Source organism: Mesoplodon mirus, assembly GCF_964341445.2.
Source record: "Mesoplodon mirus genome assembly, chromosome: 3".
Taxonomy (NCBI): domain Eukaryota; kingdom Metazoa; phylum Chordata; class Mammalia; order Artiodactyla; family Ziphiidae; genus Mesoplodon; species Mesoplodon mirus.
In genome coordinates, this window is record NC_138978.1 from 26643302 (window position 1) to 26654612 (window position 11311).

Consider the following 11311-nt stretch of genomic DNA (forward strand, 5'->3'; position numbering starts at 1 on the left):
CCTAGGGCCCTGGATCCCTGCCGGTGAGCCAGATGATGACAGGTAAGGAGAGGGGTGGAGTGTGGAGTCAGGGACTCCCATGACCCCACATGTTAGTGCTGAGGGTAGCTTGTGGGTCATCGGCCCAGTGTCCTCCCTTTAGCAGATGCTGAAATGTGAGAAGGGAGGGTCTTGGAAACTTCCTTCTCTCACAGTCAAGTATTTTCAGACCTGTGAGTCCCTTTCATGGCATCTGTGATGCACAGGATCTTGGAATAAGGGCATCTTTCAGAGACTCAAAGCTACTTTAATGGAGTCTTTGAATCACAGAATCGTATGCCTTTCACAAAATCCTAGAAATTATAAGATCACAGATGCATCCATAGAATCCCAGGCCCCCAAAATCTTTGAATTAAGGAATTGCTCAGAGAGACTTGCAACCACATTCACAGCATGCTTGGCTCTTAGAAAGAACGGAATGATTCAGAGAAATGATTCAGTTGAAATAGACCTTCTGGAACCAGAATCTTAGCACGGGAAGAGACCTTAGTCCAGCTCCCCGTGGCAATGCAGGAAGCCCTCCCTTCACTGTCCTGTGAGTAATAGCTCAAACTTTTATAGGGACGGGGAGCTCACCCCCTGTCAAGGGAACCTGTTCCACTGTTGGACAGATCCTCCTGTCCCTCCCTCAGGCCCAGAGCACCCCGTCGTCCTGGTAGTGCAGGGTGGGGGTGGGGGTCACTCCCTATCGTGGAGTCTCCCTGATCCTTCCTCAAGGCTCACCCTTCTGTGTCTCAGCTTGACAACCCCCCTCTCCTCTGACCCCTGCTTTGCTTGCTAATCCCTGGGCTGGGCTGGCCTTCCCGAAATCTCCCAAGCTAAAGCTCTTTAAAAAGAAATTCACACCCTGGAAAAATTCCTGTTTTCCAGAGAGCAGGGCAATGTTAATTACAACCAGCACCTTCATTGTCTCTTTTGAAAACCTCCCCCTTGCAGCATTTCAATAAAGGAACTAAATCCTAATTAATAAAAGACAATGCTGTTCTGAATTTGTGTTTTCCTGTTCTCAGAGATTATAACTAGCAAGGGAGGATGAGAGAGAGGGGAGGCGGGGAGAGGGACGGGGAGATAGAAAACCAGAGGGAACAGCCATTCAGTTGAGGGAGGGACACACAGGGCTTTGAGAACACTGCCAGGCCTTGGGGGCTCCCTGACGGGACAGCAGGTGAGCGTGGGTGAGACCAGTAAACCCCACAGAATTGGACACTCGTTTCTAGACCTCTGCTATCTGAACATTCCACTCTTCACGTTGTGATGGAAGGTTGATTTGTTCAAAGAAAATAAAGCATGCTGCAGGTCTCCGTGTCCTGGGTACAATCTGCATAGCGAGGGTGTCTGTGTTTCTGTGGACCAGCCACTGTGGTGCCAGCTGGAGATGCTGATAGCTCCAGGGCTGGGGGTAGGATGGTGTCCGCCGAGGCTAGAAGGCTCAGGGCCTCGGGATCACATTGGGCCAGGTTTCCTTCTTGACCCGAGACCTTGACTCTGTGTCGGCCAGCCTAACTGGGGCAGGCGCTGGCATCTGGATGGCAGGGGGCTGGCGTGGGGGGCCCTTGGGGGAAAGGGCGCTCCTGGCTGGGTGGCCGTGGCCTCTGACTGTCTGGATCTCACCGGCCTGTGGATGGGACGGCGGCTGTCACAGGCAGACCTGGTCTTGCCAGCTCTGGTGCCTTCCGCTTTCAAGGGCCCTGTGGTTTCTTGCAAACCTCTACCTGAGAGCCCACTGTGAGTCTCAGGTGGCTCAAAACCACCCCCTCCAATAGCCGTGGAGGAGGGGAGGTCAGGAACCACGAGTCCAGGGCATCAGACAGGTCACCTCCGTGGTTATCAAAATCACCAAGGATTAGGACAGGAGGCAGCTTGGAGAAGGGATAGCAAGGCAGGAGCTCAGCTCTTCCAGGAAGAAGCAGGGGTGGCCTGGGTCTGCAGTGGCTGCATCATGAAGAGCAGTGGGGGTGTGGTTCTGTGTCCATTGCCCTGTGTGAGGACTCTCTGGGCCCTGGGAGGACAGTGCGGCCAGGGTAGGGGGTAGATCCGGGACGTTGAAATCAGACAGACCTGGATCCCAACTCCTCCAAATACCAGCTGTGGGATGTTAGGCCAGTCATTTACCTCATTTGAGCCTCGGTTTCCTAATCTGTAAAATGGGGTAACTCTAGTACTTACCTCATAGGGTGACTGTGAGGATTAAAGGAGTTGAATTTGTAAGGTAGTTAAAACAGTGCCCGATGTGACTACCCATCTGGGCCTTGGTTTTCTCACATGGGGATGATGATGGAGAACTCACACAGTTGCTGTAAGACTTGAGTGAGCTCACGAGGGGAGAGGTGGCAGAGGGTCATGGTGAGGAATGCAGGGCCCGGAGCCAGGCTGCCTGGGTTTACTTGCTGACTCCACCAGATGCTGGCTGTGGCCTTGAGTAAGTTACAGAACCACTCTGAACATCAGTTTCCTCAACTGTAAAATACAATGCCACTAGTACCCACCCCGTGGGGAGGCTGTGAAGATTAAGTGAGTGAATTTGGTAAGGCAGCCAAAACAGTGCTTGGTCCATGCTCACTACACTTTAGCATCATTTACAGAAAATGCCTGGTGGAGTCCCGAGCGCATAGGAGGCTCTCAGTACAAGTGGATTCCTTATGGTCAGCCAGCTGGTCTCTGTTCTAAACAGTTCACATGAAGTATTAACAACCCTCTGAGGTCCATTGCATTAGCATCCCTATTAGACAGATGGGGAAACTGAGGCACAGAGAGAGGTAGAAAACGTGGAAGTGGTAAGTGTCAGAGCCAGGGTTGAACCGGGCAATCTGGCTGTAGAGTCCAGGCCCTCAAAGGCCACACCAGCTGGGGTGAGACTGAGAATCTGCATTTCTAATGTGCCTCCAGGTGTCGCTGATGCTGTTGGCCTGGGAATCCCACTTTGATAAGCACTGGTCTACAGGAGGCGTGTTTATTGAGCACCCACCTGGTGACAGGCCCTGCTGTTGCTACAAGGACCACACTGGGTACTTCACTCTCTACCTCAGCTTCCACCTCTGTAAAATGGGTTTGTTGTGAGGCTTCAGTGGGAGGTGCTCTGGAGCCGCAGGCAGCAAGTGCTCAATGACTGTGGCTGTGTTAGCTGGTGTCGCCAGGGGCCCAGGCAGGCGCTGGGGCTCCCAGCTGTGTTATCCCATAATCCCCACATCCGTTCTGACAGGACACTGGATGGGCAGAGAGCTGAATGAGACCGGCCTCAGGGGCTCGGGGTCTTGCTTGGGGAGCTTGGCTTTGGGCTGGTTCTGTAGCCCCGCGGGAGGTGGGTGGAGGGACAGAGAGGGCATTTTCTGCTCTGAGAAAAGTTGTAGTCTGGAAACCCGCACACTGGATTCCTTCCCTCCTTCCCTGTCTCACTCCTCCTGTCCCCACTGGGGCTGCCTGGAGTCCCTGCAAATAAACCACTGGCTCCCACATCCTGGTCTCCCACCTGCTTCTTTCGGAACCCAGCCTGGCACAGTGCCGAAGCACTAACTGTAACCATGAACCCATCAGGTTCCTCCTCGGTCCTGGTCATGACATCCTGGCCTTTTTCATGTCTATCCCCCAATCCATCTGTATCACAAGGCCTTTCTTGGGCCTTCAGTGCAAGGTGAACTTCCAGGGATGGGCATCTGGCGGGTTCCAGACCCGAGGGGAGGGTTGGGTGGGCAGTGACCTAGGGCACCATTCACTTCTTGTTTGGAGGTGATTCTGAACCTGTTGATGGGTGTAATTAGCTAAGTCATCTCTGGAACTCATTCTTCATCGGTGTGATTTTTCACTTATCTCTTGATATAGACGTGTTTTTGCCTTGCAAAGTAACTAAGACAGAATTTCCAGCAGGTTAATGCTCCAGAGGTATCCCAGGAGGGTGTGTCACTGAGGCAGCAGGAACAAGGGACAGACCCTAGACAGGGAGGCAGGAGATCTGGGGCAGGCACCACTGTCCAGCTGACCGGCTGTGTGGCCCCGGGCAGGCTGCTAGCTGTCTCTGAGTCTTTGTTTCACAGAACGTCAGCTCAGGAGGGCCTTAGGGATAATACAGTCCAACTTGTCCTTCACACATGGGGAAGATGAGGCCCTGCGAGGGGAAACGACTTGCACGGGTGTCTGAATGGAACAGAGCTTGCACCTCCTGGGTGCCCCCTGTGGCACCTGCTCCCCAGCTGGGTGGCCTTGGGCCAGTTACCTGACTTCTCTTTGCCTCTGTTTCTTCATCTCAGGAAGTCAATTCACAGAAAAGCAATTCATCAAATGGATGGGCTTCCTCCCCTTACCAGCAGTCACTGCAAGTCCTGGTTTTTGCAGGTTTATGTCCTGGTTCTTTGTAGCTACAGTCCTGCCTGTTTCCGCCACTCTGGTGAAACAGCTGCCTGGTTTCTAGACCCAGACCAGGGCTAATGTATCTGCCTGTCTCTGAGCATCTCACGGATCATTGGGCAAATGAATTTTTGGTAATTGGTCACTTGATGAATTGACTATTTACTAAATGGATTTTCAGCATATTAACCCAGAATCGCTACTCCTTAGGACTGTTCAAAAGATGGAATGAGATAATGTACGAAAAACATTTAGCACAGGGCTGACACATAGCTGATACTCCCTAAATGTTCCCATCACCACCACCATCATCATCATCACCACTGATGCCGTTGTTGTAGTGACAAAGCGGATGCTGGGCAAGTGGGGTGGTGAGACCCTAAGCTTGGTGGATGGGGCAGTGGAGCGGGGAGGGAGGGGCTGCAGGAGGAGAGTGGGGCCTAGACACCCATGTACTTCCCAGTTGCTGTGGACAAAAAATATTCCCTTTCAGCTTAAGTTGATTTAGGTGGTTGGCTTTTCTACCATTTGCAATGAAAACATTCCACACGATTTTCCACGTTGCTGTCTTGGCAGGGCAGAGCTGTGGGTGCGATGGAGTGACTGCTCTGGGCCAGGCGATGTGATGAATTTCCTCCCCCTCCCATCACCCGTCACAACCCTTCCAAGCCATCACCCCCATTTCAGAGTGAGGATGTGAGGATGCTGAGGCCCATGGAGAGGGAGGGACCTGTCCAAGACTCCAGACCGGGAGCTGGTCCAGCCACTCTCCTGCACCAGCTCTCTTCCCTCCCAGCTCAGTGCTCAGGCTCTTGGGCATCAGGGGACAGAGACTGAGGGGCACTGTCCAGTCACCTCTCTGGGTCAGTCTGTGGACCTGGCAGGAGTCAGGGCCTCCAAGCCCGGCTGATGAGACGGTTGGGGGGTTGAAATCTGAGCATCAGAAAAGACCAGATTTAGATACAGGGAATTTTTAAAAATTAGAGTTAAAATTTTTCTCAAGTTGATGAGCTGCTAGAAATCTTGGAAAAAACCCAACCCATTACATTAAAGGGTTGTGCGCTCTTTGCTTCTAGAAGACGGTTATCCTCTCTCTTCCCCCTGTGTCTGCTTCACCCCCTCCGAGGGAAGTCCCACCTCCTCCTCTCTCTCTCTCTCTCTCTCTCTCTCATTTCTCCCCCCCTCCCCTCGCTCCTCCCCTAGAGCTGTAACCAGTAAGGTCCCAGTAGTGGGAGGCAGGCCCCAGGGACTCCAGGCTGGGACATCTTCTTCCACCCTGGGTGATCAGGTCCAGTTAATAGTCAACCAAGGACCCGAGCAGCTATGCGTCAGCTTGCCCTTCCCCCACAGTCTCTGGCAATGGGGAGGAGGGAAGGACTCCTATTTCCTGCTGTCCCCTGCTGTCCCCAGAGCAGAGGGCTCCAGGAGTCGGGGCATCGCAAGATGTTTAGGAAGAAGAAGGAAGCTGAGGCTAGATCTGCAATCCCTTACTAAAGCAAAAAGATGTTTTTAAGAAGTTTGGGCCACAACTGTCACCACAGCTGGCAATGACGAGGTGCTGCTGGGTGGTGGGCACGTTCCCCACATCACCTGCAGTGTCCCACCCACCCTTCCAGCTGCAGGCAGGAGGTGGACACTCACGGAGGCCAAGGGCAGCAGGGCCAGAATCAAACGCGGGTCTGTCCACCCCTGGCCCTGGCTCCTCCCACTGGGTGGGCGGCCTCTGAGGCTCCATCCCTCTTTCCCTCACTCATCCACTCCTTCCTCCAGTAAACATGGCTGAAGACCACCAGGGCCCAGACCCTTGGGAAGCTTGGGGTCCAGCACAGGCCCCAGAGAAGATACAACGTGGGCCTGGGGCCCAGAGGGGTGCAGACCACTGATCGGCTTATGGGGAAACAGGAGGGTCAGGAGGCTTGGGCTGGATTCAGTCAAAGCTGGGAACTGATTACACAAATGGGGGCGGGGAAGGCAGTACAGAGACCTAAGAGGCAGGGAGAGGGCAGCAGGGCCCGAGGAAGAAAGACTGCCAGACCCCTCTCCTCTCATCCTGGCTCCATGCCCTCCCTCTGCAGCCCAGCCTTTCCTCTTTCCTCTCCATGGGGCCCACAGGCACCAGAGTATGTCTCCCATGGCTAGCCACCAGCAGGGACTGGCCAGGGTCTCTCATGTCAAATCCAAGCCTGGTTGGTCTGGCCTGGGTCAGGTGTCAGCCCTGGTCCAATCAGCAGAGGCCGGGAGCCTGGTGGTCCCATCCCTGCAGGGCCCAGAAGGAAGGAAGGAATAAATGAATGAATGCTAACAGGGAACAGAAGTCTTAAAACAGGAGGAAGTCTTAAAACAGGAGGAAGTAACAACCCCTGGTTTTATATTTTACTCAAGCAGCTGTTCTAAATAGAATCATCACTAATAATAAAAATGAATATTCATTGCAGATTGGTAAGTGCTGGGCCTGTGCTGAGGGCTTTACATTCATTTTCTCATTTGATCTCTAACCACAGCCTTGGAGGAGGTGAGAGTACTCTCACGTCTTACAGGGGAGGACAGGAGACCCTCGGTGCAAAGCGCCCCAGGGCTGTGGCTGGTGAAGAGTGAAGCTGGGACCTGAGGCCCTGCTCGTGGGATTCCAGGTCCTTCTTAGAACCTAAGTGCCCCAAGAGCAGGGACCTCTGTGTCTCGTTCAGTGCTCATCCCCAGTGCCTAGTGCAGTGTCAAGCACATAGTAGACGCCCAATGAATACCTGACTAATAAATGAGCGAATGTGAGATCCCTTCTGTTTCCCCAACATTTTCACAAGGTGGGAGGCTTCTCATGCACCTTGTGCTTACCCAGGCCATGGCTCATGAGCCCAGTTTTCAAAGTAAAGTGTTCCTGGTTTGGAGAGGTCTAATGACTCACCTGGTGCTCCAGTGGGCTCCACTGGGCTCCACTGGAACGTGAACCCGGGACCTGGGCTCCTAGAGGATTCTGTATGGTATGCACAGTGTAGACTCTGGGCACAGACAGACCTGGTTCAAGTCCTGGTTCTGCCTTTCCCCAGGTGAGTCATGGTGGGTGACTTGCTTAAGCCTCAGTGGGTCTCAGTTTCCTTTTCTGTAAAATGGGAATGATGGTAGTCCTACTTACAGGGCAGCTATGAGGTTTAAATGAGAAATGGATACAGAGCCGGGGTCCTCAACCTTGGTCCTATTGCCATTTATAGGATGTGTAACAGCATCCCTGGCCTCTACTCACGATGCCAGTAGCATTCTCCACCTCCCCCCAGATGTGACAACCAGAAATATCTCTAGATGTTGCTAGGTGTCCCCTGGGTGGGCACCGCAGCAGTAGAGCCGTGAGCACAGAGGAGGCTCAGAGAGCACTAAGGACTGTGATTTACTATCATGATCGTGATGGTGTCTGTGGGCCGGGCCTGTCCGCTACTGCGTCCCTGAGACCCATGCTGGCCTGGCACACAGTAGGTGTTCAGAATCCACTGCCAGTGGCTGGGGTCCCCTCTGCCCAGCTGGATGGACCTCCCTGAAGCCCCTCCTGCGAAAGGAACAGCAGCAGAACCACGCGACTCTAAAGAAGGGACAATTTCATGGAATTCTCAGCCTCTCCCTTCCTCCCTTCTTCTCACTCTCACTCTCCTCTGTGGTGTCAGCTGGGCTCCAGCAGAGCTGGTGGCAAAACCACAGGGAGCCAAAGTCTTGGTGCCCTTCGCTCCGGCTTTTATCTGCCTGATTTCATGCAGCCTGAGACCTGGCTGCCGATCAACTTGAGAAAGGTCCAAACTATACTAAATCATAGGGCATGAGTGAGCAGTAAGAGAACACTTGTCACCCACCTCCAGCCTGTTCCCTGAGGTTCCCGCGTCCCCAGTGCGGGGGGACTGTCTTGGTCTGTCTCATTTCCCCTGCCCTCTTCATAATCACACCTGTGGGACGTGAGGTGATTTTTTCCGGAACGAGAGCTGGAGGAGGCTGGGTGTGCTCGTCCCCACGCTGTAGCCAGTGATGGCCAGCATGCCAGCCGGGGAGCCCTCGGCCAGGGCGGTGCAGGGGTACAGAGCACACAGCAGAAACCACTCATGGAAAACAGCTGACGGTTAGGGTTTTGTTCCCCATTTCCACTTTTATTAATATATTTTAACAGCTTTATTGAGGTATAATGACATACAATAAACTTCCTTTTTTTTTTTTTTTTTTTTTGCGGTACGCGGGCCTCTCACTGTTGTGGCCTCTCCCGTTGCGGAGCACAGGCTCCGGACGCGCAGGCTCAGCGGCCATGGCTCACGGGCCCAGCCGCTCTGCGGCATGTGGGATCCTCCCGGACCGGGGCACGAACCTGTGTCCCCTGCATCGGCAGGCGGACTCCCAACCACTGCGCCACCAGGGAAGCCCTAAACTTCCATTTTTAAAGTGTGCAATTTGATGAGCTTGACATAGGTCTACACACGTGAAACCATTCCCACCGTCATGATAGTGAACAAACCCAAATCCTTCACTTTCCTCGTGCCCCCTTGGTCATCCCACCGTCCTGCCCTCCCTACTGCCTCCTCTGCTGATCTGCTTGCTGTCGCTATAGATTTGATTTCATTTTCTACAGTCCTACCGTATGTGTACTCAGCATAGTTATTTTGAGATTCATCTATGCTGCTGTATGTTTCAGTAGTTCATTTCTTTTTAATATTGAATGGTATTCCATTGTAGGGATATACAACAATTGGTTGATTCCTTCTCCAGTTAATGGACATTTGAGTTGTTTCCAGTTCTTGGCTATTACAAAGAAAACTGCTATGAACATTTGTGCACAAGCCTTTGTATGGATATATGCTTTCTTTGGGACAAATACTAAAGAGTGGAATGACTGGATCGTATGGTAGGTATATGTTTAAGTTTCTAAGAAATGAACATCCTGTTTTCCAAAGTGTATGGCAGCAGCATGTAGATTTCAGTTGCTCCACATCCTCGCCAGCACTTGGTATAGTGAGTCTTTTTACTTTTAGTCATTCTAATGGGTGCGTACTGACCCATTATGGTGTTAATGTGCACTTCCCTGATGTCTCAAGACATTGAACACTTTTTCATTTGCTTATTCGCCATCCTTATTTTTCTATTTTGGTGACGTTTCTGTTCAAATCTTTGGTCATTTTTAAAATTAAGTTATTGTTTTTATTATTAATTTTCCAGAATTTTTATAGATTTTGAATACAAGTCCTTTATTAAATATATAGTTTGCAACTATTTTCTTCTGGTTTGTTGCTTGTCTTTTAATTCTTTTTCAAAGAGCAGACCTTTTAAATGTTGATGAAGTCCGATTTGTTGATTTCTTCTTTTAAGGATGCACTGTTGGTATCATATCTAAGAAATCTTTGCCTAACTAAAGGTGATAAATATTTTCTCTTAAGTTTTTTGTAGAACTTTTTATAGACGTAGGCTTTGAATTTAGGTCTTGAATTTAGATATATAATAAATACTGAGCTAGTTTTTGTATATGGTGCGAGGTATAAATTGAGATTTTTTTTTTGCACGTGGACAGCCAATTGTTGAAAAGACTATCCCCTTTCCACTGAATTGCCTTTGCACTTTTGTCAAAAATCAGTTGTCATATATATATATATATATATATGTCTATTTCTAGACTTCTGTTCCACTGATCAATTTATCTACCTTTACCAGCACCACACTATTTTAACTACTCTAGCCTTACAATAAATGTTGAAGTCAGGTAGTGTTAGTCCTACAATTTTTCTCTTCTTTTTGGCCATTCTAGGTCCTTTGCATTTCCATATGATTTTTAGAATCAATTTACCGTTTTCTATAAAAAAAAGACTGTTAGGATTTTGCTTGTTATTGCATTGAATCTATTCATTAGTTTGGGGAGAACTGACATTTTCCAACCAAGAATATGGAGTTTCTCTCCATTTATTTAGTTCCTTTTCAATTTCTCTCAACAATGGTTTGGAGTTTTCAGAGCTCAAGTTGAACAGAGCTTTTGTCAGATTTGTCCCTAAGTATTTCATATTTTTGATGTTATTGTAAAGAGTGTTTTAAAATTTTTATTTCTGATTTTCATTGCTACTATATAGAAACACAATTGATTTTCACATATAGATCTTTTATTTTGCAGCCTTTCTAAATTTACTTCTTTATTCCAGTAGCTTTTGTTGTAGATTCCATTAGATTTCTACATTGGCAATCATGACATCTATGAATAAAAACAGTTTTACTTCTTCCTTTCCAATTTCTTGCCTCTATTTCTTCTTCTTGTCCTTGGACATTGGCATTCCTTGTTTTCAGGCCTTTGGACTTAGATTAGAAGATATATCACTCATACCCTGGCTCTCAGGCCTTTAGGTTTGGACTGGAACTACATTACTGGCTTTCCTGGACCTCCAGCTTAAAGATGGTAAATTGTGGCCTTCTCAGCCTCAGTAATTGCATGAGACAATCCCCCATAATAAATTTCTTTCTATATATCTATATATATTCTTTTAGTTTTGTTTCTCTAGAGAATCCTAACTAATACATATAAGTATATGATTAATTTTATAAGTACCTGTCAAACCATTTTTTAGTGTTAATCTACTATTTTGCATTCCCACCAGCAATGTACAAAAGTTCTAGTTGATCTGCTTCCTTGCTAGCAATTGGTATTTTATTTTAGCCCTTCTAATAAGTATGTGTTGGTATCTCACTGTGGTTTTAATTTGTATACTTCTAATGGCTAATCATGTCAAACATCTTTCCATGTGCTTATTTGCCACTGTCTATGCTCTTTGGTAAAATCTCTCTATATATCTTTTGCCGACTTTCTAGTTGGATTTTTTTGCTGTTGAGCTTTGAGAGTTCTTTATATATTCCAGACATTAGTCCTTTGTTGGATATGTGGTTTGCAAATATTTTCTCCTACTCTGTAGATTTTCTTTTCATCCTCTTAATGAAGTAT